The sequence below is a fragment of the Gopherus flavomarginatus genome, chromosome 12 (assembly GCF_025201925.1).
Source record: "Gopherus flavomarginatus isolate rGopFla2 chromosome 12, rGopFla2.mat.asm, whole genome shotgun sequence".
Classification (NCBI taxonomy): Eukaryota; Metazoa; Chordata; order Testudines; family Testudinidae; genus Gopherus; species Gopherus flavomarginatus.
The window spans coordinates 14330856-14346854 of record NC_066628.1 but is presented as its reverse complement, the minus strand read 5'-3'; the positions used below and the strand labels follow the sequence as shown (position 1 = coordinate 14346854).

At 47.2% G+C, this 15999-nt stretch overlaps 1 pseudogene; it reads right to left on the bottom strand.

The window, feature by feature from the left end:
• LOC127033161 (L-amino-acid oxidase-like) overlaps positions 1–15999 on the bottom strand; it is a 59701-nt pseudogene that overhangs the window by 10819 nt on the left and 32883 nt on the right.

Genomic DNA, 15999 nt, shown 5'->3' with positions numbered 1-15999 from the left:
AATCCCCACTCCACCTATAATCTCTCATTTGATATCTAAATGTCAGCACCCAGCTCTGATTGGACCATGATACCAGCCTCCTTGCCTACTTGTTTTCAGAGAAGCACCTGTGTTGCTTTCTCCCATTTTGCCACTTGTGTTTGCTGGCAGCTCCTCATAAACATCCACAAAACTAACTCATTATCCTCTTTCAAAACCCTCCTTACGAATTTCCTTTGCTGTAATGCCTTAAAAAAAAGATAACAATGGTTAGACAGCAGCCTGCCATGCTGACCAGTTCAATTATTTTCTTATACTCCCCCGGTTGTCTGCTTGTAACCATCTCTTACCCCTTGTCTTATGCTTAGATTGTAAACTCTTTGTAACAGGGGATGTTATGGACTCGCAGGACTCGTGCTCTCTCTCGGCTCCGTACAGTCCCTGGGAGGAACCCTCTTCAGTGTGACAGCCCTTCTCGGAGATCCACTCTCTCTCGCAGGTTAAACTGTAGGCCCCTCTGCCTCCCAGAACTGCATCTCTCTGAGCCCTCAGCACTCCTGTCTCTTGCCGTGGGCTCCTCAGGGAGTTCACTTGCTCTGAACCCCCAGGGCCTCCATGCTCAGCGTGAATAATGCAACCCCGACCGCTAGACTGGAGTGACTCTCAGCCAGCGTAAAATAGGAGGGTTTACTTCATCTCTGATCACAGCATAGGAAACTCAGGCCTACCATCCCTCAGCACAGTACCTCTGGGTCTCTCCAGCCTCCAGGTGGGCTCTGGCTAGGGTGACCAGGTGTTCAGTTTTTGACTGAAACATCTGGTCAAAAAGGGACCCTAGTGGCTTTGGTCAGCACCGCTGACCGGTCGTTAAAGGTCCAGTTGGCAATGCTGCGGTGCTAAGGCAGGCTAGTCTCTATCTGTCCTGGTGCCACACTGTGCCCCAAAAGCAGCAAGCAGGTCCGGCTTCCAGGCAGGGGGGCCATGGGGCTCTGCGTCCTGCCCCCACCCCAAGCACCAGCTCCACACTTCCACTGGCTGGGAACTGACCAGTAGGAGCTGGGGCTGCAGGGCCTGTGGAAAGAGCAGCACATGGAGCCTTGTGTCCCCCCAACCCTCTGCCTACCAGTGCCGAACCTGCTGGCTGCTTCCAGGGCACATGCAATGTGGTGTCAGGAAAAGCAGGCAGTGTGCCTAAGCCCAGCTGTGCTGCTGACTGGGAGCCGCTCAAGGTAAGTCTGTGCCCCAACCCCGAGCCCCAAACCCCTGCCTTAGCCCTGAGCCTCTCCACCAAACCCAGAGCCCCTCTTACACCCCAAAGCCCTCATCCCCGGCCCCATCCCAAAGCCCACACCCCTAGCCCAGAGACTATACCCTCTCTTGCTCCCCAACCCTCTGCCCCAGCCCTGACCCTCACAAACTGGAGCCCCCTCCTGCACCCCAAGCCCCTCATCCCTGGCCCCACCCCAGACCCCTAGCCCAGAGCCCCTACCTCCTCCAACACTCAAACTTCCTTCCTAAACCTGCAGCACCTCCCACATTCTGAATCCCTCAGCCCCAGCCCCCAGCCTGGAGCCCCCTCTTGCACCTCAAACTCTTCATCCTCAGCCCCACCACAGAGCCTGCACTCCCAGCCAGAGCCCTCACCCCCTCCCTCACCCCAAGCCCCTGCCTCAGCCCAGTGAAAGTGAGTGAGGGTTGGGGAGAACAAGCCACCGAGGGAGGGGGAATGTAATGAGTTGGGGAGCCGGGCCCCAGGGAAGGGGCAGGTGTGACATTCCCCTCTGGTGTTATCTGTACTGGTGATCTGCTAGGTCACTCCAATCCTTGACTCTGGAAGCCAGCCTTACCCAGCTCTGCTGTGGGAACCCCCATTCCTGGGCTGTTCATGCACAGCCTCTGGCATGTAAGCTGCTCCTTGGATTCTGCAACTGAATGACACTAGCCAGTATCTCTGGTCCCAGACACAACCCTAGGAACCTCTGTCTTGCAGTGTCCAGTTATGCCCACTGGATGCTGCAAGTTATATGAGTTCATCAATTTTACAAAGAAATTGATATGTACGAGGCTTGTTATCCCAAGGGGAGCCTCTGATTTCAAACCAAATGCACTGCTTCAAGTAGAATAAACAAACAGATATATTAACTATAAAGATGGATTTTAAGTGATTATAAGTCAAAACCTAGCAAGTCAGATTTGGTCAAATGAAATAAAAGCAAAACGCATATTAAGCTGAGCTTAATACTTTCAGTGCCCTTACAAACTTAGATGCTTCTCACCACAGGCTGGCTGGTTGCTCTTCAGCCAGACTGTCTCCTTTGATCAGTGATTCAGTTGCCTGGTGGTGTCTGTAGGTCTAGATGGAAGAGAGAGGAAGAGCACGGCAAACATTTCTCCTTTTATCATGACCTTTCCTCCTTCTTAGCTTTGCCCCCCTACCCTCTCCCCGCCCTTCAGAGTCAGGTGGGCATTACTGAGCCTGTCCAGGCAAGGTTGAGCAATTCCCCTGGTGTGGCCTCATGCAGGTGAGTCATTGCATTGTAGCTCCCTTGCTGGACAATGGCTGTTGATGGGTTGTTTGACACCCCACCTGGGCGTTGGTTATTTTCCTTGCTGTTTCCTCTGGGGAGCTAATATCTGGTTGATTCCCCCAATTGACAGCATGTTTTAGTGACAACCATACAACACAATTCTCATAACTTCATGCGCATTAATGATACACACACATATGGATAGAGAAATGACTTTCAGCAGAGCATAACCTTTCCCCTGATACCTTACAAGGCATGCTTTATAAGTACGATCATGATTATATGAAAATGAAGAATATGGGGGTTACATTATGTTCCCCTAAGGTATAGAATGTCACAGCAGGGCTAGGGTGTTAGGTTCTGTGCGATTAGAAAGTTGGAACCTTAGCTCTGGCTCCTCGTTGTTTTTGTGGATACAGACTAACATGGCTTCTCCTCTGATACTTAACTCTGGCTGCTCTCTTCTCCCAGCCCAGAAAAACCCCTTCTTCCAGCTGGGCATCTGATATCACCATCTCCGAAGTCCTGCCTCTGTCCTTTGTCTTCTGTCCCATGTAAACAGGCTGCCTGGGCCTCATCTCCTCTGAGCCTCTCCTCTCATCCATCCTTTGTTTCCCCACTGGTTGGAACAGGTCACCAGGACCCTCTCTCCATATCCCATTGTCCTCCCATTGGCCAGAACCAGCTGTGACTCCCAAGCTGGGCCTCCCAGTCATCAGATTCCCACTCATTGGGGTATCCATTCTCCAGGCTGTTCACTGGCCCTCTGTAACAACAAACTCTCTCTCCCACCACCTTGTTAAACCAGTAACACACAGGGAAACTGAGTCCCAAACCGTCTGCATGCAAACCATTGAAAAACAGGACCCTCACCGCACCCCGCTTTGTCACAGTTGTCTTTTTTGTTCTGTGTTTATATAGCACTCTCATAATGGGGTGCTGGTCCTTATGAGAGAAAACTAAGAGAGCTTGGCTTTTTTAGCCTAACCAAGGCTAAAGGGACATAGGATTTCTGTCTATAAATACATCAGAGGGATAAATACAAGGGAGGCAGAGGAGTTATTTAAGTTAAGCCAATGTGGACACAAGAATAAATGGATATAAACTGGCTATCAACAAGTTTAAGCTTGCAGTTAGGTAAAGGTTTCTAACCATTAGAGGAGTGAAGTTCTGGAACAGCCTTCCAAGAGGAGCAGTGGGGGCAAAAAACCTAACTGGCTTCAAGACTGAGCTCATTAAATTTATGGAGGGGATGGTATGATGAGACTGCCCACAATGGCATGTAGCTGATCTGCGACTGCTAGCAGCAAATATCTCCAATGGCTGGTGATGGGACACTAGATGGGAAGGTCTCTGAGTTACTACAGAGAGTTCTTTCCCTGGTGTCTGGCTGTTAGGTCCAACTGACCACCATATATGGGGTTAGGAAGAAATTTTCCTCTGGATCAGATTGGCAGAGACCCTGGGGGCGCGGGTTTCACCCTCCTCTGCAGCATGGGGAACCTCAATCGCAGATTAAAACTAGTGTAAATGGTGAATTCTCTGTAACTTGACATCTTTAAACCATGATTTGAGGACTTGGGTAACTCAGCCAGAGGATCAGGGTTTATTACAGGAGTCGGTGGGCAAGGTTCTGTGGCCTGCAATATGCAGGAGGTCACACTGTCCCTACTGCAGGGCCAGATTTCCAATTAGGCACAGTAGACACGTGCCTAGGGGCACAGGTTTCCTAGGGGCACCTAAAAGTTAAAAGTGGGTTAAAAGTTAAAGTTAATGCACACAGCTCCCCTGCAGATGGGCGGGCTCCTGACATGGGTTGGTGGCCGCTCAGCACGTAGGGCTGGAGCAGGTTGAGAGTCCAGGTCAGCCCAAGTAGGGGGTGCTGTGAGCTACGGCCAGGAGAGGTGGCTGCTGAAGGTGCTGGGAATGTCCCAGTCCCTTCCCAATCTCAGCTGTCCCACTGCTTCCGCCCCATGCCAAGCAGGGAGAGGAAGGGGCATGGATGGCACACATTTACTTGCACAGGCAGAGCAGGAGTGCAGCTGCCATGCCGGGCTATGGGAGGGACGGAAGGCACTCAGGGACTGCTAACTGTGGGGAGAGGTACACTCCTCCCTTGCATCTTGCTTGGGGCAGGTGGGCTGTGCCCCATCTTGGGCTGGGAGCGCCGTGTGTGGTGGACGGTCTCGTGCCTTCTCAGAGAGGCTGTGCTTATATTTCTTTTTGTTTCATTTTTAATGGAAAACATGAAGGTCAGCTGTAGGCAGGGGGGTCGGGGGGTGGGCCTAGGGACGCATAAGATGTAAATCCAGCCCAACAACAATAGTATGTGCATAACTTTATGCATGTGAGTAGTCCCACTAAATTCAAATTAAACATGACTGTAAATGTTGGCAGGATCAAGGTCTTATTTAACTTTTTTAAAATTATTGTTAATATTATTCAATACTTATTACAGGTGGACAAAAACTGGGAGAAGGCAGAGGAGAATTTCATGAAAATTAGGTTGAAATTCAAAAAATACAGGACATTTTTGATTGAAATATTTTCAACCAAGTTTACAGCTGGGAGAATTTTCAGGAAAATTTCGTAAGAACTTTTGCCCTCATCTTTTAATGGACATTCAAAATGTCCATGAAAATGTTTATCATTTAGGAATTAAAAAAATTCAACCAGTATAACATCTTTCATATCTTTCATTCCAAAAGAACTCAGAGCCCTTCACAGACTATAACTAATATCTGCAATCCTTACTCCTATGACTGGTTCCCATCTAGTACTCGTAAAAAAAAAAGAAACTCATCCACACAGCAGCTGGAAGGCATCATTCCCAGTTTGGGTATACATGCATGTTCTATCTCCACACTTGTGTGGCCACAGCAGCATAGGCAGTGGCTTTGACTAGATATGCACATGCATACCCAGGGTGTCTGGAGGGATTGAACTCAGGTGGCCAGCCACTGCTGGGAATTGCACTTTCCAGCTACAGTATACACATACGCATAGAAGCGTTAATCAGGAATTCAGTCATACATAAGAACGGCCATACTGTGTCAGACCAAAGATCCATCCAGACTAGTATCCTGTCTACTGACAGTGGCCAATGCCAGGTGCCCCAGAGGGAGTGAACCTAACAGGTAATGACCAAATGACCTCTCTCCTGCAGTCCATCTCCACCCTTTGACAAACAGAGGCTAGGGACACCATTCCTTACCCATCCTGGCTAATAGCCATTAATGGACTTAACCTCCATGAATTTATCTAGTTCTCTTTTAAACCCTGTTATAGTCCTAGCCTTCGCAACCTCTTCAGGCAAGGATTTCCACAAGTCGACTGTGCGCTGCATAAAGAAGAACTTCCTTTTATTTGTTTTAAACCTGCTGCCCATTAATTTCATTTGGTGGCCCCTAGTTCTTATATTATGGGAACAAGTAAATAACTTTTCCTTATTCACTTTCTTCACACCACTCATGATTTTATATACCTCTATTATATCCCCCCTTAGTCTCCTCTTCTCCAAGCTGAAAAATCCTAGCCTCTTTACTCTCTCCTCATATGGGACCCGTTCCAAGCCCCTACTCATTTTAGTTGCCCTTCTCTGAACCTTTTCTAATACCAGTATATCTTTTTTTGAGATGAGGAGACCAAACCTGTACACAGTATTCAAGATGTGGTCGTACCATGGGTTTATATAAGGGCAATAAGATATTCTCCGTCTTATTCTCTATCTCTTTTTTAATGATTCCTAACATCCTGTTTGCTTTTTTGACTGCTGCTGCACACTGAGGGACGTCTTCAGAGAACTATCCATGATGACTCCAAGATCTCATTCCTGATTAGTTGTAGCTAAATTAGACCCCATCATATTGTATGTATAGTTGAGGTTATTTTTTCCCATGTGCATTACTTTACATTTATCCACATTAAATTTCATTTGCCATTTTGTTGCCCAATCACTTAGTTTTGTGAGATCTTTTTGAAGTTCTTCACAGTCTGCTTTGGTCTTAACTATCTTGAGCAGTTTAGTATCATCTGCAAACTTGCCACCTCACTGTTTACCCCTTTCTCCAGATCATTTATGAATAAGTTGAATAGGATTGGTCCTAGGAGTGACCCTTGGGGAACACTACTGGTTAACCCTCTCCATTCTGAAAATTTACCATTTATTCCTACCCTTTGTTCCCTGTCTTTTAACCAGTTCTCAGTCCATGAAAAGATCTTCTCTCTTATCCCATGACAACTTGATTTACGTAAGAGCCTTTGGTGAGGGACCTTGTCAAAGGCTTTCTGGAAATCTAAGTATACTACCTCCACTGAATCCCCCTTGTCCACATGTTTGTTGACCCCTTCAAAGAACTCTAATAGATTAGTAAAATATGATTTCCCTTTACAGAGATCATGTTGACTTTTGCCCAACAATTTATGTTCTTCTATGTGTCTGACAATTTTACTCTTTACTGTTATTTCAACTAATTTGCCCGGTACTGACGTTAGACTGTAATTGCCGGAATCACCTCTACAGCCCTTTTTAAATATTGGCATTACATTAGCTATCTTCCAGTCATTGGGTACAGAAGCTGATTTAAAGGACAGGTTACAAACCATAGTTAATAGTTCCACAATTTCACATTTGAGTTCTTTCAGAACTCTTGGGTGAATACCATCTGGTCCCAGTGACTTTTTACTTATCAATTAATTCCAAAACCTCCTCTAGTGACACTTCAATTTGTGACAATTCCTCAGATTTGTCACCTACAAAGGATGGCTCAGGATTGGGAAACTCCTTAACTTCCTCAGCCATGAAGACTGAAGCAAAGAATTTATTGAGTTTCTCCACAATGACTGTATCATCTTTAAGTGCTCCTTTTGTATCTCGATCGTCCAGGGCCCCGCGCTCCCCCGGTTGTTTAGCAGGCTTCCTGCTTCTGATGTACTTAAAAAACATTTTGTTATTACTTTTTGAGTTTTTGGCTAACTGTTCTTCAAACTCCTTTTTGGCTTTTCTTATTACATTTTTACATTTAATTTGGCAGTGTTCATGCTCCTTTCTATTTACCTCACCAGGATTTGACTTCCACTTTTTAAAAGATGCCTTTTTATCTCTCACTGCTTCTTTTACATGGTTGTTATGCCACAGTGGCTCTTATTTAGTTCTTTTACTGTGTTTTTTTAATTTGGGGTATACATTTAAATTGAGCCTCTATTATGGTGTCTTTGAAAAGTGTCCACGCAGCTTGCAGGGATTTCACTCTAGTCATTGTACCTTTTAATTTCTGTTTAACTAACCTCTTCATTTTTGCATAGTTCCCCTTTCTGAAATTAAATGCCACAGTGTTGGGCTGTTGAGATGTTCTTCCCACCACAGGAATGTTAAATGTCATTATATTATGGTCACTATTTCCAAGTGGTCCTGTTATAGTTACATGACAGAACAGAGGGGGAAGGGATAGCTCAGTGGTTTGAGCACTGGCCTGCTAAACCCCAGGTTGTGAGCTCACTCCTTGAGGGGGTCACTTAGGGACATGGGGCAAAATCAGTACTTAGCCCTGCTACTGAAGGTAGGGGGCTAGACTCAATGACATTTCAGGGTCCCTTTCAGTTCTATGCAATAGGAATAGCTCCATATGTATTTATTTATAGATCCTGCACTCCACTCAGGACTTAAACAAGAGTTGCCTCTCTCCTTGTGGGTTCCTGTACCAGCTGCCCCAAGAAGCAGTCATTTAAAGTATAAAGAAATTTTGTCCTGAGGTGACGTACCCAGTCAATATGGAAATAATAGAAATCCCCCGTTATTATTGAATTCTTTATTTTGATAGCCTCTCTAACCTCCCTTAGCATTTCATCATCACTATCACTGTGCTGGTCAGGTGGTCGATAACAGATCCCTACTGTTATATTCTTATTAGAGCATGAAATTACTATCCATAGAGATTCTATGGAACATGTGGATTCATTTAAGATTTTTACTTCGAGTCTACATTTTCTTTCACATATAGTGCCACTACCCACCCCGCATGACCTGTTCTGTCCTTCCGATATATTTTGTACCCCAGAATGATTGTGTCCCATTGATTGTCCTCACTCCACCAGGTTTCTGTGATGCATATTATATCAATATCGTCCTTTGAAACAAGGCACTCTAGTTCATCCATCTTATCATTTAGACTTCTAGCATTTGTGTACAAACACTTTAAAAACTTGTCCCTGTTTATTTGTCTGCCCTTTTCTAATGTGTCAGATTCTTTTTTATGTCAATGCTTCTCATCTGATCTGGCCCATACTTTGTCCCCTTCCATCCTCTCCTGATTAAAACCTAAATAAATCTCTATCAATAGACTCTCCTCTAAGAGAAGTCTCTGTCCGATCCACATACTCCTCTACAGCAATCTGCTTTCCCCCATCTCTTAGTTTAAAAACTGCTCTGCAACCTTTTAAATGTTAAGTGCCAGCAGTCTGGATCCACTTTGGTTTAGGTGGAACCCATCCTCCTTGTATAGGCATCTCCTACCCAAAAGTTTCCCCAGTTCCTAATGAATCTGAACCCGTCCTCTCTACACCATTGTCTCATCCACGCATTGAGACTCTGAAGCTCTGCCTGCCTACTTGGCCCTGCATGTGGAACTGAAAGCATTTCTGAGAATGCCACCATAGAGGTCCCAGATTTCAGTCTCTTTCCTAGCAGCCTAAATTTGGCCTCCAGGATGTCTCTCCTACCCTTCCCTATGTCATTGGTACTTATATGTACCACGACCACCGGCTCCTCCTCAGCACTACATGTAAGTCTATGTAGATGCCTCGAGAGATTCTCAACCTTCACCTTCACCTAGGGGTCTGCCACTAGGGTCATGGCTACTGGGGTGGCAATGAGAAGGGACTCCTAGCTCCAAGGCTCAGGGCTTCCTTACAAGGTCCAATAGACCATTCAGGACCTCCCACCTGAGGGTGTGATTCTTGTTTTCTGACTAGACAGGAGGGACTGCACAGCCTGAAAGACTCACGAGCCACCCTCAAGTCTTTGGGCCTGCACACTCCCGTCACACAGTGGAGACACTTCCGCCCACAACCTCTTCCGAGATTCCATCAGCAGAGCCACCAAGACAGTTCTCAGAGGAGGAACTGGAGTGGCAGGAAGAGACAACACCCATCTTCAGGTCACAGTTCTGGCCAACCCAAACCACTTTCTAGCCCTAAACCAACCTTTTGAAGGTGTGGTCGAGGATTTTGCACCAGATCAGAAACTGGATCTACCCCACCTTACCTTTTCTTTCCGACTGTCCCTTTTCTACAGTGCATGGTTCCGTATCACTTCAGACTGCTGGGTCCTCCACATGGTAGAGACAGGATACTCCATCCAATTCTGTGCCCTCCTGCTTTCCACCCTCCTTCCCCATCCCTCTTCAGGGACCCTTCTCACAAGGAGCTCCTTATCCAGGAAGTGTAGTCACTCCTATCACTAGGGGCAGTGGAGGAGGTTCCTCAGGAACACGGGGCGAGGGCTTTTATTCCCGGTATTTCCTAATACCGAAAGCCAAAGGCTGCCTCAGGCCTATCCTGGACCTGCGAGAATTCAACAAGTTTGTGAAGAAACTCAGGTTCCACATGATCTCCTTGGCCTCCATCATCCCAACACTACATCCAGCAGTCTGGTATGCCGCCCTTGACTTGAAGGATGCATATTTTCATATTGCAATCACCAAGCCCCACAAGAAGTACCTCAGGTTTCTGGTCAACAGTACCCACTACCAATTTACTGTCCTTCCATTCAGCCTGTCAGCAGCAACTCGAGTCTTCACCAGTGCATGGCAGTCGTCGCCATGTTCTTGCAAAGGCACCAGGTACAGGTATTTCCATAGCTCAACGATTTGTTGATTAAAGGCTGCTCCAGGACCCAAGTGAAAGCTCAGGTCAGATTCATCAGAGACACCTTCGACAGCCTGGGTCTACTTCTAAATGAAGCAAAATGAACTCTGTCCCCCGTCCAGAGGATAGAGTTCATAGGGGTAGTACTGGACTCGACTCAAGCCAGGGCTTACCTGTCACAGGCAAGGTTTCAGGCCCTCAACGATATCATTCAAGGCCTCAGACAGTTCCCCACCACTACAGCAAGGAACTTCCTGAAACTTCTGAGACACATGGCTGTCTATACCTACGTGGTGCAGCATGCCAGACTCAGGCTTCGACCACTTCTGTCACAGCTCATGTCAGTCTATCACCCAACCTGAGACATCTTGGACAGGATCGTGATCCTGCCTCACCCTGTCCTCAACTCCTTCCGGTGGCGTATCGACACTCAGGAGGTGTGCTCAGGGGTTCCCTTTGCTGCCCCACAGCCGTCCCTGTCACTGGTGGCGGATGCCTCAGACTTGGGCTGGGAAGTTCATCCAGGAGACCGCAGGACTCAAGGCCTCTGGTCTCAAGCAGATCTGGGTCTCCACATCAATGTCAGAAAGATGAAAGCAGTGAGCTTAGCATGTGAGACCTTCCCTCCTTACCTAACCGGACAGTGTATCAGTAATGATGGACAATACAACAGCAATGTTCCATATCAACAAACGGGGGGGCTGCACTCTCCTCTTCCCTGTGCCAGGAAGCCATCATGCTTTGGGACTTCTGTGTAGAACATTCAATACTCCTGCAGGCATTGTACCTCCCCGGGGTACAGAACGAGCTGTCGGACCACCTCAGCAGGTCGTTTCACAGCCACAGGTGGTCCCTTTGCCCGGGCATTGCAATTTCAATCTTCCAGAGGTGGGTTTTTCCCCAGATAGACCTTTTCGACATGCAACATTACAGGAATTACCAGCAATTCTGCTCCTTCCAAAATCACAGCTCTGGCTCCAGCGTGGATGCGTTCCTCCCAGGGCCGGCTCCAGGCCCCAGCGCACCAAGCGTGTGTTTGGAGCGGCATGCCGCGGGGGGCGCTCTGCCGGTTGCTGGGAGGATGGCAGGTGGCTCCGGTGGACCTCCCGCAGGCGTGCCTGCAGAGGGCCGCTGGTCCCGAGGCTCCGGTGGAGCATCCGCAGGCACACCTGCGGGAGGTCCACCAGAGCCGCGGGACCAACGGATCCTCCGCAGGGACGCCTGCAGGAGGTCCACCAGAGCCGCAGGACCAATGGATTCTCCGCAGGGACGCCTGTGGGAGGTCCACCAGAGCCACGGGACCAGTGGACCCTCCGCAGGGGCACCTGTGGGAGGTCCACCAGAGCCATGGGACCAGCGGACCCTCCACAGGGACGCCTGTGGGAGGTCCATCAGAGCTATGGGACCAGTGGACCCTCCGCAGGGACGGCTGTGGGAGGTCCACCGGAGCCGTGGGACCGACGAGTGGCAGAGCGCACCCCACGGCTTGCCGCCGTGCTTGGGGCAGCGAAATGGCTAGAGCCAGCCCTGGTTCCTCCTCCATTAGGGAGGGTCTCTCCTATACGCTTTTCCACACATACAGCTCATTCTCAAATCCACAGAGATTGGGCTTAGGTCATACTGATAGCACCGGCCTGGCCCCATCAGCCCTGGTACACATCTCTCCTAAACATGTCCATGGGAGCCCCGATTACCTTGCTCCTTCCCACACAAGATCACAGGTGTCTCCAACACCTGAAACTCCAGTCGCTTCATCTTATGGCATGGAAACTCCATGATTAAATCTGTTGATGCTTTCCAGTTCAGACCAGGTTAGACAGGTCCTCCTTGGCAGAAGGAAACCTCCTACGAGAGCCACATACCTTGACAAGTGAAGAGATTTTTCAGTCTGATTTTCAATGCTAGCTTCAGTGTTGCTCATTCTGGACTACCTCCTCCATCTGAAGCAGGAGGGACGCTCGATGTCTTCATTAAGGGTGCACTTAGCCGTTATCTCGGTCTTCCACCAGGGCATGCAGGGCCAATCTGTGTTTGCTAACCCCATGGTCAGCTGATTCCTAAGAGGGCTCAATGGGCTATATCCTAATGTCCATCAGCCTGTCCTAGCCTGGGACCTCAACTTGGTCCTTTTTATGCTTATGCTCCCTGCTCTACCTCCCTTACAAGGTCACTTTCCTGGTAGCGATAACCTCAGCCAGGAGGATGTCTGAGCTCAGGGCCCTGACTTCAGAGGCTCCATAAACCATGGTTCAGCTCAGACCTCACCCTCCTTTCCTCCCAAAGGTTGTGTCACAGTTTCACATCAACCAGGACACCTTTCTCCCAGTCTTCTACCCTAAGCCGCGTTCCAGTGGCAGGGAGCAGAGGATCCACTCTTTGGATGTCTGCAGGGTGCTGGCCTTTTACATTGCGAGAATGAAACCGTTCAGAAAATCGGTTATTTGTGGCAGTGACGAACAGGATTAAAGGTCAGTCTGTGTCATCCCAATGCATCTTGTCATGGATAGCGTCCTGTATTCATGAGTGCTACAACCTGGCAAGTGTTCCTGCACCTCCAATCGCTGCACACTCCACCAGGGTGCAGGCTTCATCTACAGCATTCCTACCTCAGGTCTCCACTCAAGAAATCTGCAGGGCAGCGACATGGTCCTCCATACACACTTTCGCCACGCACTATGAGTTTACCCAGCAGGCCAGGGATGATGTGGCCTTCAGACGAGCAGTACTCCAGTCAGTGGAAGACTCCAACCCCGACTCCTGAACTTGGGCTTTTGAGTGACTTGATTGGAATGGACATGAGCAACACATCTCAAAGAACAACAGTTACAGGAAGGTGAATAACCATTTTTTCACGCACCGCCCATGCTACTGAATAAGTAAATTAAGGTTCACTTCATCTGTGAAGTGTAACTTTAAATTGGCACTGCCCAGATTTTTAAATGTTCAAGATTTAGCGATGCTTTTTGGATTTTTTTTTTTTATCCTAAGATTCTTGAAATTTAACATATTCTCAACTTGCTGATCTGTGACCACAGTCAGAACTTAACTTTACTGGAATATTTGTATATGTTGTAATAGCTGAAGTTTCTCCCCTTGTCTGGGCCCCACTTCCTCCTTCACTTTCCTTCTGAATTTATGAGTCTGAGCTCCTCCCAGACCTCTTTGCTTCCTAAACTGCCACAACCTCACAAAGGGGACTTCTAAGCTGGTAGTGACCTGGTTTAAGAGTTTTACAGTAGCTCTACAAGTGAAAGGAGCATGTTTATAGTAATATATGAGATATATCTATCTCATAGCACTGGAAGGGACCCTGAAAAAGTCATTGAGTCCAGCCCCCTGCCTTCACCAGCAAAACCAAGTACTTATTTTGTTGCAGACCTCTAAGTAGCCCCCTCAAGGGTTGAGCTCACAACCCTGGGTTTAGGAGACTATTGTGCAAACCACTGAGCTACCCCTCAAATAATAACAGCAATGTAATGCACAGTGCAGGGCACTATATCTATCTCTTCTGCCAAACGCCTATAAAGGGCATGGGAAACAGAATAAGGCCAGGTCTACACTAGAAACTAATATCGGTATAAGTGCATCTCTCAGGGATGTGAAAAATCCACACCGCGGAGCGAGGTAGTTATACCAACCTAACCCCGGGTGTAGACCATGCTCTGTGGGCAGGAGAGCTTCTCCCACTGACATACCTACCATTTCTCAGGGAGGTGGATTAACTACTGTCATAAACAGATAGTTAAGGGTTAATGTCTCTTTTACCTGTAAAGGGTTAACAAACAGGGAACCAAAAAAACACCTGACCAGAGGACCAATCAGGAAACAAGATACTTTCAAATCTCGGTGAATGGAAGCCTTTGTTTGTAGTTTTGGGTTTTGCTTTGTTCTCTCTAGGCTCTGAGAGTGACCACACATACCTACAGGCTCTCTAATCTTCTGTTCCAATTTTGTAAGTAAAAAAGTAGAAAGACAGTTTAGTCTTTTTAATTGAGAATCAGTCCCTGCCCTAGCTGAGATCCAGGCCATGTTCCATGAGACAGGAAGATATATGAGTTTAGTGCCTTCTGAGCAAAACTATTGGACATCACAACTGAAGACTGGATTGAATCAGTGAAGGCAGGTCTATGGGTGTTGAGAGTACCTGAAGAAGATCATGTGGATTTTGTGGAAGAGCATTTCAAAGGCCAGGACAGATCCACAGTGATGTTCATGGCAACAGCTGATAAGCCAGACGTAGAGAAGACATTTCAGATTCTCTTAGAAGTATATGAGACAAAGTAACTATTAGAACCAGACTCAAAGAATTCTGTGAGCTGACACAGAATCCAGGTGAGACCATTCAGGCCTACTCATATGAGCTCTAGGAGAGAATGAGCCAGGTGAAATGCTGGGACCTACAAGAAGTTCGGGACATGAATATGGTCCTGAAAGTATAGTTAGTGCTGAGGCTCCAGGAATGACTCCCTCCACTGTGAAATGAAGAAGAGGTTTAAAGACGAGCCCAGTAAGAATTTCCCTGAACTCGTGTAAGCTGTCATTACATGGTCTGAATTAAAGGAAGTTCCTGTGGAAGAGATGGCCAAGACCAACCCTCGTACACAAAGTGAAGGCCTAGGTAATGTATCTCCCAGGAAAACGATTCTTCCCCAAAAACAGTTAACACCAGAAAGTTTAAAAGAAGCTGTTCAGAAACTGGCCGGCAAACAGGGGGAGGTGCTGAAAATGATGACTGAGGTGATGAAAGGTAAAATCTCCCCTAGTACACCAAAATACCCAAGGACACTGGGATCCTGCAAATCCCCACCTTAAAGGCACCTGATTTTCAGAAGGCAAGTGGTCCAGGTTCCCTGAAAACCAGGCATTTAAAAATAATGTATCATGCTCTGAAATAGTAAGATTGTCTTTAAAATTGTGAGATTTAATTAAATTATAACTGTCGGGTTCTTTTTCTTTGCCTTCCAGTTTCTGAGATTTAGATCATTCTTGTATCACATTGCAGGTTTTTTCTCCATCTCCATGAGAGCTAGAAATGTTTCTTTTTAAAACTATTTTTTATTGTAAGCACATTCTTCCAGGTGCTGCACAGGAGAAGATCTTTCAGGAGAAGATCTAGCACTGTGAGACTTTCGTTGGCAACACTGCATCAAATCAGATACCTAAAATCACCAGTCACTTTTGTAAATCTTGGTTCATATTCCTCTCTAGTAGCCTGACCCTCACTAACTGCAACAGTCTGATACTGAACCACATCCAAGGAAGTTGCTCTCTTGGTTCAATCTTCCCTTTATGCTCTGATGCCTCTGGGCAGAATAGTCATTCAGTGACTTTGCTCTGTAGTGGCAGACCTCACCTCTGCAACCTGACGGCTGAGTGCCTGAGTTAATAAATATGCCTCCAGCTTCACTTCATTCTCTGGGCCCTCTGTACTGACTGAAGTTTTAGATAGCTAGCCCAGCAGGCTAGGAGGCTGGATAGGTAGATGTATTTTAGTGAGACAAGGTTAGTGAGATAATATCTTTTATTGGACCAACTTCTGTCGAGCTACATGGAGAAGTTTGTCCAATAAAAGATATTACCTCACCACCTTCTCTCTCTAACATCCTGAGACCAACATGGCTACAATAAA